The sequence below is a fragment of the Theropithecus gelada genome, chromosome 3, assembly GCF_003255815.1.
Source record: "Theropithecus gelada isolate Dixy chromosome 3, Tgel_1.0, whole genome shotgun sequence".
NCBI classification, from domain to species: Eukaryota; Metazoa; Chordata; class Mammalia; order Primates; family Cercopithecidae; genus Theropithecus; species Theropithecus gelada.
Genome location: NC_037670.1, coordinates 1,232,366 through 1,253,685, shown reverse-complemented (window position 1 = coordinate 1,253,685; position 21,320 = coordinate 1,232,366).

Here is a 21,320-nt window from a genome sequence, read left to right as displayed (position 1 = left end):
GATAGACTGGATAAAGAAAATATGGCACATATATACCATGGAATACTATGCAGACATAAAAAAGGATGAATTCATGTCCTTTGCAGGAACATGGATGAAGCTGGAAACCATCATTCTCAGCAAACTAACACAAGAACAGAAAACCAAAAACTGCATGTTCTCACTCATAAGTGGGAGTTGAACAATGAGAACACATGGACACAGGGAGGGGAGCATCACACACCAGGGCCTGTCAGGGGTTGGGGGCTAGGGGAGGGATAGCATTAGGAGAAATACCTAATGTAGATGATGGGTTGATGGGTGCAGCAAACCACCATGGCATGTGTATACTTATGTAACAAACCTGCATGTTCTGCACATGTACCCCAGAACTTAAAGTATAATAAAAAATAATAATAACAAAATTCTGCCCCCAATCCAAGGCCACCAATAATTTAATTAAAGCCTATAAAATAGGACACAAACACAAGTCACTCTGTTTCCTTGACTCCACAACTTGTATATGTGGCTTACAATGCATTTACTTTATTATCAGTCTCAATAAACTCTGGGGGAGAAAGCCGGGGGTAACCCACCTAATTCTTCCATGAAATGTCTAACATGGCCTCGAGTGTGTAGGATCTTTTCTCAAGCCCCCATGCCTGAGTGCTACTTGCTGATGGCCCTTCCCCATGATTGAGGAAGCTGAGTCACTAGCTGAACACTAGGTAAAAGACAGCATGAGAATCATGCTTGCAGCTGCAGTTAGCTGGGGGGCTGGTAGAAGGCACTGCTCCATGATTGCATATTCTGAGTTCTGCCATCTTAACGATATGTGTATATGTTTTCTATCTTTGAAGATACTTGCATTTTTACATATCAGAATCCCAAGGCTAAGAAATAAAAATTTTAAAAATTAAAAAGAATAATAATAATAAAAATAAATGACCCATCATTAACAACCAGATTTTGGCAGATTTAAGTGTCCTGGCCCTAAGACAATCTTAATAACTCTAAGATCTTAAAAGGTTAAACTTTGTTTTTCAATATTCTTTTTTTTTTTTCAATATTCTTAGGAAGAAGAAAGAGAAAGAAAATCATTATAGACAATAAAGAACACAACCTAAATACTATTTTTTTTTTTTTTTGCTTTTTTTTTTTTTTTTTTTTGAGACAGAGTCTTGCTCTGTCACCCAGGCTGGAGTGCAGTGACATGATCTTGGTTCATTGCAAGCTCCGCCTCCTGGGTTTAAGTGATTCTTCTGCCTCAGCCTCCTGATCAGCTAATATTACAGGTGCCCGCCACCAAACCTGGCTAATTTTTGTACTTTTCAGTAGAGACAGATTTTTACTATGTTGGCCAGGCTGGTCTCAAACTCCTGACCTCAAGTGATCTGCCCACCTCGACCTCCCAAAGTACTGGGATTACAGGTGTGAACCACCACAGCTGGCCTGCAAATACTATTTGGAAGCAGCCTTTTGCTACTATCTGCTTGTGAAATTAATAACCCTCCTCCATTGGCTGCTGCAAACAGGCACATTTCAGGCTAAATTTTCATCCACACTGCAACCATGAGATCAATGTTCTTTACCCCTTCAACCTCATGAGCACGCTATTTTAAAAGAAATAACTTTCCATGAAGAATTCATGGAATGGGAAATAAAAATAGTAAGCAGAGGCCAGTTTAGATTAAAAGAGGCATAACAACCAAAGTCAGCACATGAAGATTGTTTGGACCAAGATTTAAAGCAAAATTTTTCAGATAATGAGGAAATGATACTGTTCAGGTAAGAGTAAGGAAACCTGGCCAGTTACAGTGGCTCATGCCTGTAATCGCAGAACTTTGGGAGGATGAGGTGGGCAGATCACCTGAGGTCAGGAGTTCGAGACCAGTCTGGCCAACATGGCGAAACCCTGTCACTACTAAAAATACAAAAATTAGCCGGGCATGGTGGCGTGCGCCTGTAAGCTCAGCTACCCAGGAGGCTGAGGCAGGAGAATCGCTGGAGCCTGGGGGGCAGAGGCTGCTGTGAGCTGAGATCGCGCCATTGCACTGCAGCCTAGGGCGACACAGCAAGATTCTGTTTAAAAAAAAAAAAAAAAAGAAAGAAAGAAAAAGAAAAGAAAAAAGAGTGAGGAAAGTCAACTAAGGGCTACAGATGAGCTGACACCAAAAAATCACTGTAATTTTGTCACATGTGATGAGATACTAGCTGTGTAAGAAAACATTAATGCTGTTTGGGGATGCATACTGAACAGATAAAATGACGTGATGACTGATTTGCTTTACAATATCCCTGCAAAGGGAGGCAAAGGAATAGAAGAACAAAATGTGGGACAATCTTAATGATCACAGAAATTGAGGAATGGGTATTTTAGTGTTCATTGTACTATTTTCTCTACTTTTGAATAGGTATAAAAACTGCAATTTAAAAACGTAAAAAAAGAGCCAGGCGCAATGGCTCATGCCTGTAATCCCAGCACTTTGGAAGGCTGAGGCAGGTGGATCACTTGGGTCAGGAATTCAAAACCAGCCTGGCCAACATGGTGAAAGCCTGTCTCTACCAAAAAAAAAAAAAAAAAAAAAAAAATCAGCCAGGTGTTGTGGCAGGCACCTGTAGTCCCAGCTACTCAGAAGGCTGAGGTAAGAGAATTGCTTGAACCTGGGAGGCAGAGGCTGCAGTGAGCCAAGATCATGACACTGAACTCCAGCCTGGGCGACAGAGTGAGAATTCACCTCAAAAAAAAAAAAGTAAAAAAGAATTGACTAATCCCTGCTCTGAAGCCACATCCAAACAAAACTCTAAAAAGAAAGATTCAAGCAATTTATATCGTGCTATTTATATACAGATCTCCCTTGCACCTCTGTATGTAACATTCAAATATTTTGCAACCTGATGGTTGGGGGTGGCTCAAAGCTCGGCATGGTGGCAGGTGCCTGTAGCCCTAGCTACTTAGGAGACTGAGGCAGGAGGATAACTTGAGCCCAGGAGTTCCAGTCCATTCCAGACAACATAACAAGACCCTGTTTCTTTCTTTTTTTTTTTTTTTTGAGATGGAGTTTCACTCTTGTTGTCCAGGCTGGAGTGCAATGGTGCAATCTCAGCTCACTGCAACCTCTGCCTCCTGGGTTCAAGTGATTCTCCTGCCTCAGCCTCCCAAGTAGCTGGGATTACAGGCACACGCCACCACGCCCAGCTAATTGAGTATTTTTAGTAGAGATGGGATTTCTCCATGTTGGTTAGGCTGGTCTCGAACCCCCTACTTGAGGTGATCCACCCGCCTCAGCCTCCCAAAATGCTGGGATTACAGGTGTGAGCCACCACACCCAGCAGACCCTGTTTCTTTAAAAAGAAAAGTTGGGGAGCCGTCAGGGAGCTCATTGATGAATTATTTTGGTGATAACAACTGCCATCAAAACACAACTATAAAATCCAAAATTATATCTATTGCCAGATCTTTCTCCTTACTTCCGGACTTATTTATCCAACTGTCTCCTTCACCTCCACACCTCAACTTAAATGTCAACTTGAAAGAAATTAATTATTAATTAATTAATAATTTAATTATGTATTAGTAATTAATGTTTTTGTTCTTAGATTGGCTTTCCTCTAACATCTCAATATTTGTCTTAAATTCTTACTTCATGACATTAGCACCAAATCCTAGTATAGGAACTCTTTGAGATAAGAAACATGTGTTTTTGAGAAACCACACAAAATGAAATAATTATCACAGTTGTAAAAACAAATATGCCCATGAACAAACAACAGTAAAAGATTAGAGGCTTTTGGTCACACTAGAGAGGATGTTAAATAAAATTATTCTGTTAATTCAACAAGGAAATATATAAACCTAATTCTAATGAACTTTTTATAAAATAAAAAAGAACCAGTTGGAATTGAGAGTGAAAAGTGGAAGTTTAGAAAGAGGCGAAGCCAACTACAGAACGTGCTCATCACATATCATCAAGGCTGATCCAATCATACCCCCTGCCTCCCCATCCCCCTTATTCCACTTAATTATTTCCCAGACCTTATACCTTCTTACAAAGTAAATATCTCTTACTTACTACACGTTTCCCCACCAGATTGAATGCTCCAGAATGCACGGGGCAGGGCACTGTCTTCTGCACTGCCCAGTTCCCGGCACCTGACTCACAGGTGCCAAATGACTGCAGGATTATGAGGTTGGAAGTAGTAAATATTTCCTGAATACTTGCAGTGGTTCACAGCAATGAAAAATCTAAGATTTCTTCTCTCCCTTTCAGGAACCTTAGAGAAAGCAGCAATACTGTCAGAGGTGTTTGAATGACAGCAACTCAATCTTAAATAGGAGCTGGGTAAAATAAGGCTGAGACCTACTGAGCTGCATTCCCAGATGGTTAAGGCACTCTAAGTCACAGGGTGAGGGAGGAGGTCAGCACAAGATACAGGTCATAAAGACCTTGCTGATAAAATGGATCGCAGTAAAGAATCCAGCCAAACCCACTGAAACCAAGATGGCGATGACAGTGACCTCTGGTCATCCTAACTGCTACACTCCCACCAATGCCATGACAGTTTACAAATGCCATGGCAACATCAGGAAGTTACCCTATATCGTCTAAAAAGGGGAACCATAAAATAATCCACTCCTGGCCAGGTGCAGTGGCTCATACCTGTAATCTCAGCATTCTGGGATCACCTTAGGTCAGGAGTTTGAGACCAGCCTGGCAATGTGGTAAAACCCCATCTCTACTAAAAATACAAAAACAAATTAGTTGGGTGTGGTGGTACGCACCTGTGATCCCAGCTACTCGGGAGGCTGAGGCAGAAGAATTGCTTGAACCCAGGAGGTGGAGGTTGCAATGAGCCGAGATCACATCACTGCACTCCAGCCTGGACTCCATCTCAAAAAAAAAAAAAAAAAAAAAGTAAGAGAGGCTGGGCATGGTGGCTCACAACTGTAATCCCAGCACGTTGGGAGGCTGAGGTGGGTGGATCACCTGAGGTCAGGAATTTGAGACCAGCCTGGCCAACAAGGTGAAACTACATCTCTATTAAAAATACAAAAATTAGCTGGGCATGGTGGCAGGTGCCAGTAATCCCAGCTACTTGGGAGGCTGAGGCAGGACAATGGCTTGAATCTGGGAGGCGGAGGTTGCAGTGATCCAAGACCACACCACTGCACTCCAGCCTGGGTAACGTGAGCGAAACTCCATCTCAAAAACAAAACAGTAAGAGAAAACTGGAGCTGAGTCCTGCTCATTATGTTTACTTTCCTAAAATAAAACAACATTATAAAAAACATTACTCAGTAATATACTTTAGTTGAAAGGGGAAAAAACAGACTTACCAAAATTTTTTGCAGAAAAGCTGATCCACCATCTTTCTTAATTTAGTGATTCTGGCATACCATTCTTCCTTTACTGTCGAAATCACAGGAATACAAGTTTTCTCAATTTAGTGGGTTTAATAGCTTGGGTTATTAAATATTATTATTATAAAATAGGCAGTATTATTTTTTCTTTTCCTGTGACTAAAGTTATTTCTAAGATCCAGAATGTGTTTATTACTGAAACAATGCTGACACACACTGTACAAAAAAGGAAGAACCAGACATTCATTAAAGCTAGGAAAAAGCAGAATTCAGTGTGCTCAAGAACCACTAGCGGGCCAGGCGCGGTGGCTCACGCCTGTAATCTTAGCACTTTGGAAGGCTGAGGTGGGCAGATCACCTGAGGTTGGGAGTTCGAGACCAGCCTGGCCAACATGGTGACACCCCAGCTCTAATACAAATATAAAAATTAGGTGGGTGTGATGGCAGGTGCCTGTAATCCCAGCTACTTGGGAGCCTGAGGCAGGGAGAATTGCTTGAACCTGGGAGGTGGAGGGTGCAATGAGTTGAGATCACACCACTGCACTCCAGCGTGGGCGACAGAGCAAAACTCCATCTCAAAAAAAAAAAAAAAAAAAAAAAAGAACAGCTAGCAGGTGCCATTTGGTATGGGGAGACTATGCATATAATCTTGCAGCAATCCTTCCATTTTAGTAAATCTAAACAGTGTGATTCCATTCTGTTTTGTCTCCACTCTACTCCAGAGCCAAAACAAGTAAGAAAATCAGTTATATTTCTGTTTCTTTCAAAACACATCTAACAATTAAGAGACGATATGCATGGCTCCATATTCTAAAAGGAAACCTCTTATATCCTGGGTATCATGGACATTTGATGAATGTTTGCTCAGTTGTTTGGTGCAAGCTTCAATAATAACCTGTTCAATGCATTATGCCAGATAAATCTTGCATCTCAAAAGTAGGAAAAATATTGTTCTTTTAGTTCTGTCTACCCATAAATGCAACATTTACATGTATTTATAATGGGTTAATAAAAATAAAGTGAATTTACTGTTCTAGAGAGTATTAGAATTTTGACAACATGAATTCTCCTGTCCTGGCATGTAATTAAAAGTTAGAGGAATATTATTTCATGTGGAAGATACCATTAAAAAAATCAATGTTGGCCGGGCGCGGTGGCTCAAGCCTGTAATCCCAGCACTTTGGGAGGCCGAGACGGGCGGATCACGAGGTCAGGAGATCGAGACCATCCTGGCTAACACGGTGAAACCCCGTCTCTACTAAAAAATACAAAAAAAAAAACTAGCCGGGCGAGGTGGTGGGCGCCTGTAGTCCCAGCTACTCGGGAGGCTGAGGCAGGAGAATGGCGTAAACCCGGGAGGCGGAGCTTGCAGTGAGCTGAGATCCGGTCACTGCACTCCAGCCTGGGCGACAGAGCGAGACTCCGTCTCAAAAAAAAAAAAAAAAAAAAAAAAAAAAATCAATGTTAAGCATTAAATAATTATTTTACATAATCTTCTAATCTGACTTAAGACTGAAGACCTACCTCCTGAAGCTGGTTTATCAAGTTGTAAATCTTCATGTGTCGAACTCACAAGTTCATGTCTGCAAGGTGAGAATAAATACTTAATATTCACTAGGCAATATTCAGCAAAGTAATATCCATTAGTACATATTTAACATTTAATCACCAAGGGTGGCTTTGGAAAGAAAAGACAGGCTGGGCACAGTGGCTCACACCTGTAATCCCAACACTGACTGAGGCAGGCAGATCACAAGGTCAGGAGTTCGAGACCAGTCTGGCCAACATGGTGAAACCCCATCTCTACTAAAAATACAAAAATTAGCCAGGCATTGTGGCAGGTGCTTGTAATCCCAGGTACTCAGGAGGCTGAGCTAGGAGAATCACTTGAACTTGGGAGGCAGAGGTTACAGTGAGCTGAGATCACACCATTGCACTCCAGTATGGGCGACAAGAGCGAAACTCCAGCTGAAAAAAAAAAAAAGAAAAAGAAAAAGAAAAAGAGAAATATACCATTACTTTAAGGCAATGTAGATACAGCTAGAATTTCTACAGAAATCTGAACCACATTACAAAACTAAAAAAAAAAATACCAGCTAACATCATTTAAAACATATAGCACTAAATGGAATAGGTAATATTTTCTTTTTTTTGAGACAGAGTCTCGGAGTGTAATGGCACGATCTCGGCTCACTGCAACCTCTGCCTCCTGGGTTCAAGCACTTCTCCTGTTTCAGCCTCCGGAGTAGCTGGGACTACAGGCATCCACCACCATGCCCAACTAGTTTTTTTATTTTTAGTAGAGATGGTGTTTTCACCATATTGGTCAGGCTGGTCTTGAACTCCTGACCTCAAGTGATCCACCCACCTCGGCTTCCCAAAGTGCTGGGATTACAGGTGTGAGCTAACGCACCTGGCTGGAAAAGGTAAAATTTTCCAAACATAAACATTAGTGTAACTTTATTGGACTTAAAAAAATATTTTTTTTTTTAGTAAAAGAAGCAGAAGATTCTCCTGAACTGCATCATTTCAACTAGCATTTATTTACTCATGATTAAAATAATACAACAGCTATAAAAAGTCAAGAGGTGGCAAGGTGCAGTGACTCATGCTTGTAACCCCAACACTTTGGGAGGCCAAGGCGGGTGAGCACCTGAGGTCAGGAGTTTGAGACCAGCCAGGCCAACATGGTGAAACCCTGTCTCTACTAAAAACACAAAAATTAGCTGGGCATGGTGGCTCTCACCTGTAGTCCTAGCTACTAGGGAGGCTGAGGCGGGAGGATCGCTTGAACCTGAGAGGTCGAGGTTGCAGTGAGCTGTGATCACGTCACTGCACTCCAGCCTGGGTGACAGAGTAAGACTCTGTCTCAAAGGAGAAAAACAAAAAGTCAAGAGCATAGGGAGTATTAAAATCAGACAGAACCAATGGTCTCTCATCTGAACAGCTCCATTTTTTTGCTATCATTATGTGTTAAGGTCTACTTGCTACTAAACATTAATATTTGTACTAAAGTTTCAAGTGTACCACATAACACATTAGTGCTGACTTAGGTTTAATGTCCTTTGCTGTACACTATACTTGAATATTATACTTACATACCACAACAAAAGTATCTTTCTCTAAGGCAATTAATATTAATACTGCTTTAAAATTATCAAATGTGGGCCGGGTGCGGTGACTCATGCCTGTAATCCCAGCACTTTGGGAGGCCAAGGCAGGTAGATCACAAGGTCAAGAGATCAAGACCATCCTGGTCAACATGGTGAAACCCTGTCTTTACTAAAAGTACAAAAATTACCTGCGCGCGGTGGCACATACCTGTAGTCCCAGCTACTCGGGAGGTCGAGGCAGGAGAATTGCTTGAACTTGGGAGGCGGAGGTTGTGGTGAGCCGAGATTGTGCCATTGCACTCCAGCCAGAACAACAAAAGCAAAACTCCGTCTCAAAAAAAAAAAAATTGTAAAATGTGAAGATTTGTTTTATAATTTCACAACACCTGAATATAATTGTCTTTAAACTAAATAATAAATCACCATCACAACAAAAGCCCCACAACATAATCTGTTTCACTTTATAAAAAGCACTGACATTTAAAAAATTGTCATGGTCAATTTATAAAACTGTCATAGCAAATTATTTTTACTCAGAATAGTACTAAATTAACAATATAACAAAAATATAGACCAGGTGTGGCGGCTCATGCCTGTAATCCCGGAACTTTGTGAGGCCGAGGCAGGTGGACCACTTGAGGTCAGGAGTTCGAGACCAGCCTGGCCAACATGGTGAAACCCTGTCTCCACAAAAATACAAAAATTAGCTGGGCGTGTTGATGCACGCCTGTAATCCCAGCTACTTGAGAGGATGAGGCAGCAGAATTGCCTGTAATCCCAACTATTCGGGAGGCTGAGGCAGGAGAATCGCTTGAACCTGGGAGGCGGAGGTTTCAGTGAGCTGAGATCGCGCCATTACACTGCAGTCTGGGCATCAGTGTGAGACTCTGTCTCAAAAAAAAAAAAAAAAAGATAAAAGTAGAGACAATAGGGGCATCTTGGTGAATACCAAATTTAACAAAGCAGATTAAAAGAAAAAATTAGTTTCAAAAAATAATATTCAATTAAATTCCTAAGATCCAGGGCTTTGCAATAAATATGTAAATAAATCCCCAATATCCATGCTGAAAGTTTAAAAGAAATGCTAACGACAATTAAAGAAATACAACTTTTCCTCAGCTTTGCAGTAATCTGGAAACAAAGAATGTTTCTAATATTTAGACAGAAACTACAAAGCAACTTACAATGAGAGACGTGTAAGGATGGTAGGATTCACCAGCAGCCCTGGGCTTGTCCACAGTACCCCCATTATAAACAATAACTCCATTGTGTATATGAACAAAGTATTACACAACTTTTCCAATTTAAACATACTGTATTTTCTTTCAGACAATTCTTCAACTTATTTACATAGATCAGTGATATGATTATTCCATTTCTCTGAAAACTGAGCAAAAGCTGATTCTCAATAATATGTCCCTAGGTCAGAGCAGCACTAACATATGACTTATTTCCTACATTTTACATACTAACAGTCCATATCATTTTACTGCTTTTGGAAACATTTTTCCCTTTTTTGGTGGTTCTTAGAATTAGTTTAATGGGAGACTATAAGAGAAGTTTTAAAGTTTAGTACCTCTTTTTAACCTTTTAATTTCTGAAAAGCAGGAAGGCAGAAAAGATCGATCAAATTAAACATGACAACAGGGAGGCCACAATGAGGAGGTCTCCGGGGGTCTTTTAGCAAACTTCCTAAAACATGTCTCAGCTGTGTGGAAATAAGATTTTACAGTGGCTGGGTTCAGTGGTGCAGGCCTGTAATCCTAGCACTTTGGGAGCAGAGGTGGGCGGATCACTTTGAGCTCTGGGCAACAAAGCAAAAACCCCCCTCCCCTCCCCAACCCCTTGCCTCCGCTCCCATCTCTATCAAAAATACAAAACTTAGCCGGACATGGTGTCAGGTGCCTGTAGTCCCAGCTACTCAGGAGGCTGAGGCAGGAGAATCACTTGAACCCAGGATGCAGATGTTGCAGTGAGCCAAGGCCGCGCCACTGCCAGCCTGGGTGACAGAGCAAGACTTTGTCTCAAAAAAGAAAAAAAAAAAAAAAAAAGATTAAGTAAGAGGGACCCCAGACCTTAAAAATACAAGTTTAAGAGGGACCCTGACTGAGCGCGGTGGCTCATGCTGGGACATTGGGAGGGCGAGGCAGGCGGATCACGAAGTCAAGAAATCTAGACCATACCGGCCAACATGGTGAAATCCCACCTCTACTGAAAATACAAAAAGTTAGCTGAGGGTGGTAGGTGCGCACCTGTAGTCCCAGTTACTAAGGAAGCTGAGGCAGGAGATTTATGTGAACCCGGCAGGTGGAGGTTGCAGTGAGCCGAGGTAACGCCACTGCACTCTAGCTTGGGCAACAGAGCAAGACTCCATTGAGGCAAGGTTTCTCACTCTCAGGTCCGAGGGGTTCAATAACCGGGCCCTTAGGGAGGTGTGAGCCCCGTGAAACGATGCAAGGTTTTGTGTGGAGAGCATGCACATGTGTTTCTGCGAAAATGGTCCACAGCTCTCATTCTCAGCAGGCTCCACACAAAAACGGTTAGAACTCTTGCTACAGAGCCGTGGGAGCAGCTAGGTGAGGGGCCTGCCAAGGGCACTCTGGGGACTACCTGGGCAGTCTTGAGCCCACCTGGGCAGTCCTGAGCCCACTATCGCCTAGGCAGGCTGCGCTGCTTGGCATTTGCAGAGCTGAGGGGATGGGGCATGCAGGGACTGTGAAATCGCCCTGAGATGACCCACAGTCCTCAGCTGGGAAGTGAGGGGTGTGTATCCTGCAGCATCCTCCATCCCTAGGGCCATGGGGCCAGGAGAACTGGCCCTTGCAGCAAGTGAAAAGCCTATTATTGACTCCCTCCCTGGCCATGTAGACAGTGAACCAAAGGCACTCATATCAAGTAAATGCCTTGGTCTCTGTGACCGAGGTGCCCAGTAGGCATTCCCAGGTGCAGGGAAGGTCCTGACACCAACATATGCACCTGGTCACCTGAGGAAAGAGAAAGGACTATCCAAGGGGATGGGGCTGAGCTGGGTGTGGAGTGGTCCTTATGGGTCTTGGTGAGCAGGATGGGGAGGAGCATGAGCCAGGCCTCAGGGCAGGACAACCAGGAGACGGCCTGGAAAAAGTGCTGGACCCACGAGGCTTCAAGGCTGGCCAGAGAGGGAGGCAGGATAGAAGTCCCGAGGTCTGAAGATTGGCCCTGGCAGGCAGAAACCAGGTAAGATGGGCAGTTACCTGCATCCTGGGGGGCCAGATGCATCCTTAGCCTAGAGCAGGCGCCAAGATTTCTGGCTCTGGGTGTGACTTCAGTCTGGGGAAAAGCCCCAACCCCCACCAGGACCACCTGCCCCCCAGAGTACTTCAGATGCTAAGCCCAAGCAGGGGCAGGAAGCTGGACTGATGCCTGGGGTATCCCAACAAAGTCCCTGCTACCCCCAAGCTATGGGGCTAAAGGAGGATTACAGCCCAAACCCCACATGCTGGCTCTCAAACTAACACTGAGCCCTCAGTGCCCAAAGGGAGATTCAATCAGCACACTTTCCAGATGGGAAAATGACCTCAGAGAAGTGGAAGAGCCTTGCCCAATGCCCCAGACCAGGGCTCTAGCCCAGAGTGTTCTTTTGTCACTGTGTCCAGAGGGCAGCAGCTACTCTGATGTATCCACCTGAACCTGGCAACTTTCTCCAACTTTGGAAGCCCAGGAGCATGGCCTGTGTCCACAGATGCACCTGGCATGAGGCGTACCCAGAGAGACAGAGGCAGATGAGTTTCGCTTTCTCCACTGGATTGTGACGGCCTCCAAGAAGACAAAGATCTACTTGTGAAGGCAGTGGACAGTGAGCAACCGGGGGTGGTTTAACTCTAGATGGATCTGCAGTGCCTGGATGGGACCTGTCTCAGACAGAGCTCAGTTCTGCAGGTCACTTCAGGCATGGAAAGGTCACAGCTACCAAGTGTAGGAGTCTGGATTCAAAGCCAACAGCATGACTCCAAAGTCCCTGCCCTAGCCCCTGGACCACCCACCTCTCGGAGTCACTCTTGCAAGCTCATCAGATGCTCAGGCCAGCAGCACAGCTGGCCAGGGCAAGGGAAACTTGGGGAACCTCAGAGGACCCCTAGGTATTCCAACCTAATCCTGGCACCACTGCCCCTCACCATCCTTCTTCCTGCGTTAACCTTACCCCCTACACAGAGCCTGGGCCACTTAACTTGGTATCAAACAGATGCCTCAATAAATCAGAGTCTGATCTTCTTGAAAAAAAAAAAAAAGACTTAACAGATACACAGTTGCAAGTTACAATACTAAAGAACATAAACATACAACAACTTAATGAACATATAAATTCAATATATAGCCAATCATTGTAACTATGACATAATAGAATATTAAAATACTATTTTCAACATGTATACAAGCTTAATGATCTATTTATATCCAAAACATGAATCATCAACATAATTTGCCACTAATATCTCATTCAGTCCCTTCACAGGACACATGATCCACTAGGAGTTAACAGATTAGCAGCTGACAGGCAGTGAGTGACACACAGCAAAAACGAAAATGAAGAGATGAAATAGCTTTGAAATAAAGAAGGTTTTAAAGCTAAGAGAAACCATTGAATTATTAAGTCATTAGCACTAATTTTGAGTCAACTAACTAATTAATGTGAGATGAAACAATGCCCTATGCTTTGGTAAATTCGAACGATGTTTAAACAATGTCTATAATGTGACTTTCAAAAAGCTCCTGGCTTTACAAAGGTGAGATTATAATGTAGTAATACATGCTAAAGCATGTCCCCCTGCAGATGAGCATGTTGTAACTTTCATCAGTCACACTGAGAGTCCAGAAGATGAAGGAAAAGGTCGTGGATTTCACTGAGAACTTACCAGAGTTGAACTCCCTCACTTTCTGTTGCCCAACATTGGCAGGTTCTGGAACTGGTGGCTGTGGTGGCTCGTTGGTCTTTGGTCTCTTAGAAGATGGAGAATCATCATCATCTTGAAAAAGAAAATGGTCATCACTGAAGGAATCATCTTAGGTTACAGCCACCTCCTAGTCAATTCCCAACATTCAAAAGGTAAGTGGCTTTAAAACTATTTTGAGTATTAATAATTATTCCTGTATTATGATCATTAGCATACCTTTTTCTAGTTGCATCTGAAATTTTATTTTTTTGGGATGTGCTCGAGTGAATACTGTTTTATCCTCTGTCTTGCTTCATTATTTTTTAGTTTGCTTCATTTGAATCATCATTACAAATCTCCCCTTGCCCTCAAATAACTCTGAAATTGCTGCCAAGAACTATATTCTATTTTAAGGCTTTTCAGAAAAAACTTTCAACAAAGACAGCCACCTAAAGTTATACAAATACAGAAGAAAGGGGATATAATAAAGCTTAGACTGGAAAAAATATTTAAGCTTATACAAAATTCAAGCATACATAAACAAGGGAAGCTGGATAATTGTATGTTCAAATACTTTTAATAAGTGCAAAACGTATATGCTTAAAGAAATAGGGCTGGCCGGGCGTGTTGGCTCATGCCTGTAATTCCAACACTTTGGGAGGCCAAGGCAGGCAGATCACTTGAGGTGAGGAATTCAAGACCATCCTGGCCAACACGGTGAAACCCCATCTCTACTAAAAATACAAAAATTAGGCTGGGCGTGGTGGCTCACACCTGTAATTCCAGCACTTTGGGAAGCTGAGGTTGGCGGATCACCTGAGGTCGAGAGTTCAAGATCAGCCTAACATGGAGAAACCCTCTCTCTATTAAAAATACAAAATTAGCCAGGTATGGTGGCACATGCATGTAATCCCAGCTACTCAGGAGACTGAGGCAGGAGAATCACTTGAACCCAGGAGATGGAGGTTGCAGTAAGCCGAGATGATGACATTGTACTCTAGCTTGGGCAACAAGAGCAAACTCTGTCTCAAAAACAAAAACAAAAAAATATTAGCCAGATGTGGTGGCGCCTGTAATCCCAGCTATCTGGGCATCTGAGGCAGGAGAATCGCTTGAACCCAGGAGATGGTAGTTATGGTAAGCTGAGATCGTGCCACTTTACTCCAGCCCAGGTAACAGAACGAGACCCTGTCTCAAAAAAAATAGGGCTATATTATTTATGAAACAGATACTGTTGACTCAGTCACCAGAAAGCCAAGGTCGCCAACATTAGACAAATTCGCTGGAGGACCTATGTATGTGCTTTGAAAGACAAAACTGCTTTTGTAAAGAATACTGTATTTTAGAAAAACATAATCACATTAACAACTAATAACACTGTAAAATTAATTATCTAGAGACATAATCTCATTCTATTGCTCAGGATGGAGAGCAGTGGGATGATCAAAGCTCACTGTAGCCTTCAGCTCCTGGCCTCAAGTGATCCTCCTGCCTCAGCCTCTTAAGTAGTTTGGGTCACAGGTGGACACAGGTGCACCTGACTCTTTTTTGCTTGTTTTGTAGAAGCAGGGTTTCACTACATTGCCCAGGCTGGTCTCAAGCTCTGGAGTCTCGCTCTGTCGCCCAGACTGGGGTGCAGTGGTGTGATCTCGGCTCACTGCAACCTCCGCCTCCTGGGTTCAAGAGATTCTCCTGTCTTAGCCTCCCGAGTAGCTGGGACTACAGGCATGCGCCATCATGCCTGGCTAATTTTGTATTTTTAGTAGAGATAGGGTTTCTCCATGTTGGTCAGGCTGGTCTTGAACTAACCTCAGGTGATCCACCCACCTCAGCTCCCCAAAATGCTTTGATTACAAGTGTGAGCCACCACACCAGGCCTAATTTTTGTATTTTTTGTAGAGACTGGGTTTCACCAAGTTGGCAAGGATGGTCTCGAACTCCTGACCTCAAGTGATCCACCCGCCTCAGCCTCCCAAAGTGTTGGGATTACAGGCGTGAGCCACCGCACTTTCTTATGTTATTAAATAGCCCAGGAGGGTGCGGTGGCTCAGGCCTGTAATCCCAGCAACTTTAAAGGCCAAGGTGAAAACATGCTTGAACCCAGGAGTTAGAGACCGGCCTGGGCAACATAGCAAGACCCCCATCTCTACAAAACACACAAAAATTAGGCCAGGTGAGCACGACGTCCGGCTAATTTTTGTATCTTTTGTAGAGATGGGGTTGCGTCATGCTGCCCAGGCCCGTCTTGAACTTCTAAGCCCAAGCTATTCTCCTGCCTTGGCCTCCCAAAGTGCTGGAATAACAGGGCCCAGGCAGCCTCATGTTTTCTTTAGGCAGTCCCTCCCGGTTGTACACTTGGATAGTTTTCTTTTTCTTTTTCTTTTTTTTTAAATACAGGGTTTACCTCAGTCTCGCAGGCAGGAGTTCTGTGGTGGGATCATAGCTCACTGGAGCCTTGAACCTTGGTGTTCAAGTAGCTGGGAGGCTGAGGTTGGACTACAGAGATGGGGTTGCGCCATATTGCTAGGCTGCTCTTGGCCTGAAGGGATCCTCCCACCCCGGCCGCGCCCGGACATTCTTTTCTATTTTTGACCGACATAAATACTGCGCTGGGTGGGAGTTTATCAGCTACCCCTTTCCAGCCCGCAACACACAAGAACTGGCCGAGAGGTCGCCGTTACCAGGCTCCACGCTAAGAAGACTGCCCAGCTCCAGGCACTGTACCGCCCGTGACGTGGCAGAAGACCCGCCCCTGTGACGTCACCGAAGGCACCCCCCCCCCCCCAACCACCAAGATGGCGCAAAGGCCCGCCCCTCACGCGGAGCCAATCGGAACTCGAGGTGGGAGTGCTGGGTCTTCCAGGAGCGCGCTTGCGCGCGAGGGTGACTACCGGCGGCCGGCTGGTATGTCATGTCCGCAGGCTTCAACCCAGCGGCCGTCACCCATAAGCTACCAGGAGGACCTTTACCACCACCTGGACTACTATACCTGCCTGACTTCCCGGCCTGCGGGGTCCGCGCAGCAAAGACCTGACGCTACTGGAGCAGGCGCTGTGCACCTACCGGCTGGCGCCTGGTGGGTACCAGCGCAAGGTTGCCCAGAAGCTCCTCAATGGCCGGCGCAAGCGCCAGCCAGCACTAGCTGCAGCCCCGGCGGCGAACTCGCCTCAGCTGAGCCTGGGTACGTGCACCCCCCAACACTTCCCCCAGCCAGGTTTCGGGAACCTCGGGAGCGTCCCCCACTGCCCGGTGCCACTGGTGCTGGGCAGGGAGGGTTGACCCCATCTGAGGCTGTCCCGCATTAGGGAGCTGCACCAGCTTGACCTCTGACTGCCGTTGCAATAGCATTAAAACCTTTGGAACTTTGTAGGTGGGTAGAAGGGGCTAGGAAACAAAGAAAACATCTTTTTAAAAATTTATATAAGAGATTGGCCGGGCGCAGTGGCTCACACCTATAATCCCAGCACTTTGTGAGGCCCAGGTGGGTGGATCACGAGGTCAGGAGTTGAAGACCAGCCTGGCCAGCGTGGTGAAACCCCTCCTCTACTAAAAATACAAAAATTAGCTGGGCGTGGTGGCGGGCGCCTGTAATCCCAGCTACTCGGGAGGCTGAGGCAGAGAATTGCTTGAACCCGGGAGGCGGAGGTTGCAGTGAGCCGAGATTGCGCCTTTGCACTCCAGCCTGGGCAACAAGAGCAAAACTCCGTCTCTAAATAAGTAAGTAAGTAAGTAAAAGAAAGAAAGAAAGAAAGTAAGTAAGTAAGTAAATAAATAAATAAGATTTTCAAGGCCAGGCATGGTGGGTCACACCTAAATAAGCAAATAAATTGGACTTTCAAGGCCAGGCATAGGGGGTCATACCTATAATCCCAGCACTTTGGGAGGCCCAGGCAGAAGGATTGCTTGAGCCCAGGAGTTCGAGACTAGTCTGGGCAACAGGGCAAAATCCTGTCTCTACCAAAAGCACAAAATAAGCTGGGCATTGTAGTGCGCACCTGTATTCTGAGCTACTCAGGAGGCTGAGATGGGAGGATGGTTTGAGCCCGGGAGGCAGAGGCTGCAGTGACCTGAGATCGTACCACTGAACTTCAGCCTGGGTGATGAGCCAGACCCTGTCTCAAAATAATAATAATAATAATAATAATAATAATAATAATAATAAATTCATACAGTTTAGTATGGTTTAGTAAGTTTCAGCAGGCAGATTGTCAGGGTAAGATGGATTGTTATGTATATACTTACATATATAACAATATGTATATTTATATACTTATTTATTTTAGCAGAGATAGGGTCTCCCTATGTTGCCAGGCTGGTTTCAGACTCCTGAGCTCAAGCAATCCTCCTGCCTTGGCTTCCTAAAGTGCTCACATTGCAGGTGCGAGCGACCACACCTGGCCTATAAGGGGAATTTAAGGGACTCTCTACTATGATGTCCCTTCTCCCAGTCCCTTTCCCCATGTGGAAGAGGGTTCTGCTGAGTGACTGGCATTTGCTTATATTTCTCAGTGCTATGCACAGTGTAATGGAAAATGCACAGACTGGCTCAAGAGCCCAGGGATTTCAGTTCCAGGCCAAGCTCATCCACTGACTGAGTCAGTCAAACCTCTTTGGATTTCAGATTCTTCATCTGATTAACATAGATAACACTTATCCCATAGTACACTGCAAAGATGACATGTGATGGTGAACAAGTTAGTTTCCCTTTAAATATTAAGAATTAGGCCAGGTGCAGTGGCTCACACCTGTAACCCCAACACTTTGGGAGGCTGAGGCGAGTGGATCACAAGGTCAGGAGTTTGAGACCAGCCTGGCCAATATGGTGAAACCCCGTCTCTACTAAAAATACAAAAATTAGCTGGGTGTGGTGGTGGGCACCTGTAATCCCAGCTACTTGGGAGGCTGAGGCAAGAGAGTCACTTGAACCCTGGGAGGCGGAGGTTGCAGTGAGCATAATCACACCACTGCACTCCAGCGCCTGGGTGACAGAGTGAGACTTGGTTTCAAAAAAAAAAAGAAAAAAAGAAAAAAGAATGAGATTGGAGAGGGCCTTCATTCCTCCTAGAAATATGGATTTCACTGTCGCCTACCGCACAGGGCCTTCACCATCTCTGCCGTCTGGAGAATTTATTCCCATCGGGAATCTCCCACCTGGCAGTTGGACCATGCTAGTAGCCTGTCTATTTCCTGCAGAGAAAAGAGAGAGTTATTGGTAATACATGCATATATATAAAACAAGTGATAATATTTGGATCGTATACAATACTCATGATGGTATAACAAAACAAACGTGGAGGCTTAAAAATCTGGCTTTAAATTCCTTTTGTGTTTTGTTTGGCTTCACATTCTTGTTCTGTCACTTAATTTGATGGGAAACCTTAGACAAATTACTTAATCTGAGAATCAATTCCTTTTCTTTTTTCTTTTTGTTGTGACAGGATATCACTCGGTTACCCAGGCTGTAGTGCAGTGGCACAGTCTTGGCTCAGTGTAACCTCTGCCCCCGTGGGCTCAAGCAATCCTCCCACCTCAGCCTCCTAAGTAGCTGGGACCACAAGTGTGCACCACCATGCCTGGCTAATTTTTGTATTTCTTGTAGAGATGGGGTTTTGTTATGTTACTCAGGCTGGTCTCAAACTCCTGGGATCAAGTGATCCGTCCACCTCAGCCTCCCACAGTGCTGGGATTACAGGTATGAGCCAACACGCCTGGCTGAGATTCAATTTGTTCATCTGAAAAATGGGGATATCTATGGACAACTGTAGCTTGTTCATAAAAGAAAAAAAAGTAACACGGAACCAGGTGCAATGGCTCAGAGACAGGGTGCAGAGGCTAAGGCAGGAGGATTGCTTGAGCCCAGGAGTTCAAGGTTGCAATGAGCTATGATCATGTCACTGCACTTCAGCCTGGGTGACAGAGTAAGACCCTGTCTCAAAAAATAAAAAATAAAAAGATAGAAATAAAATAGCATGGGTGAAATGTTGAGCACATGATAGATTTGCACTTACCTCTTTCTTCCTCTACACAAACCCTTGCCCCAGCTAGGCGAATTTAGACACTCTACCCTAAAATACATTTAGCACTTTCTACCCATCCTTCTGCTCATGCTGTTTCTCTGCCTCTTCCTCTCCACTTACTGAACTCTTATCAGTTCTTAGTGATTCTCACCATTATATGCTCCAGAAGGGAAGTATATAATACATATATTTTTGACAGTATATCCCTGGCCCCTGCCATAAATGCGCAATGATTATCACCAAATAGTTAAATGAGCACCTTTAGACTTGTTTGAATGCCTAGAAAAATGATAGAATTAAAAAGGACTGGCCAGGCATGGTGGCTCACGTCTTGGAATCCCAGCACTTTGGGAGGCCGAGGCGGGCAGATCACCTGAGTGCAAGAGTTAGAGACCAGCTTGGCCAACATGGCGAAAACCCGTCTCTACTAAAAATACAATAATTAGCCAGGCGTGGTGTCAGGTGCCTGTAATCCCAGGTACTCAGGAGGCTGAGGCAGGAGAATCGCTTGAATCCGAGAGGCGGAGGTTGCAGTGAGCCAAGATCATGCCACTGCATTCCAGCCTGGGTGACAAGAGCAAGACTCCGTCTCAAAAAAAAAAAAAGAAAAAAAAATTAGGCATGATGGTGCACACCAGTAATCCCAGCTACTGGGGAGGCTGAGGCAGGAGAATCACTTGAATCTGGGAGGTTGTAGTGAGCCAAGATTGTGCCGCTGCACTCCAGCTTGGGGGACAGAGTAAGACTCTGTCTCAAATAAAAAAATAAAAAAGGGTCTTTGCTTCAGCCCCCTTATTCCACAGGAGGAAACCAAGACTCAAAAAAGAAATATGACTTAAAATGCTGGTTAGCAGGAGACAGGACTAGATTCGGGTCTCTTTACCATGTTGTTTCCAACAGGCCACACTAACTCAGCTTGATGTACCACTTCACAGTGTCTTTCCAAGAAAGGATGTCTAAGCACTGTAACTTCTTTCAAGGCAGAGTCCTGGTCTTTTGATGTTCCTCAAGATCCTGTCTTTGGCTCTCTTATCCTGACACATTCACACTTATTTCATCTTTTTTTTTTTTTTTTCTTTGAGGCAGAGCCTCACTCTGTTGCCCAAGCTGGAGTGCAGTGGCAAGATCTCGGCTCACTGCAACCTCTGCCTCCCAGGTTGAAGCAACTCTCCTGTCTCAGCCTCCTTAGTAGCTAAGATTACAGGTACGTGCCACCACGCCCTGCTAATTACTTGTATTTTTAGTAGAGATGGGGTTTCACCATATTGGCCAGGCTGGTCTTGAACTCCTGACCTCGTAATCTGCCCACCTTGGCCTCTCAAAATGCTGAGGATTACAGGCGTGAGCATCGCGCCCGGCCTATTTTCAGTTTCTTCAACAAATATATCTCAAGGGATAAAAAACGGATCATCCTGGCGTGGTGTCTCAGGCCTGTAATCCCAGCACTTTGGGAAGCTGAGGCAGGGATTGCTTGAGGCCGCAGTGAGCTATGATGGTACCACTGCACTCCAGCCTGGGCAACACGGTGAGACCTTGCCCCCTGCCCCACCAAAAAAACAAATAAATGAGTAAGTAGGGAAATAATCAGATTGAATCAGAATTAAGAACATACAATTGCGGCCGGGCACGGTGGCTCAAGCCTGTAATCCCAGCACTTTGGGAGGCCGAGACGGGCAGATCACGAGGTCAGGAGATCGAGACCATCCTGGCTACACGGTGAAACCCCGTCTCTACTAAAAAAAATACAAAAAAATAGCCGGGCGAGGTGGCGGGCACCTGTAGTCCCAGCTACTCGGGAGGCTGAGGCAGGAGAATGGCATAAACTCGGGAGGCGGAGCTTGCAGTGGGCTGAGATCCAGCCACTGCACTCCAGCCTGGGCGACAGAGCGAGACTCTGTCTCAAAAAAAAAAAAAAAAAAAAAAAAAAAAAGAACATACA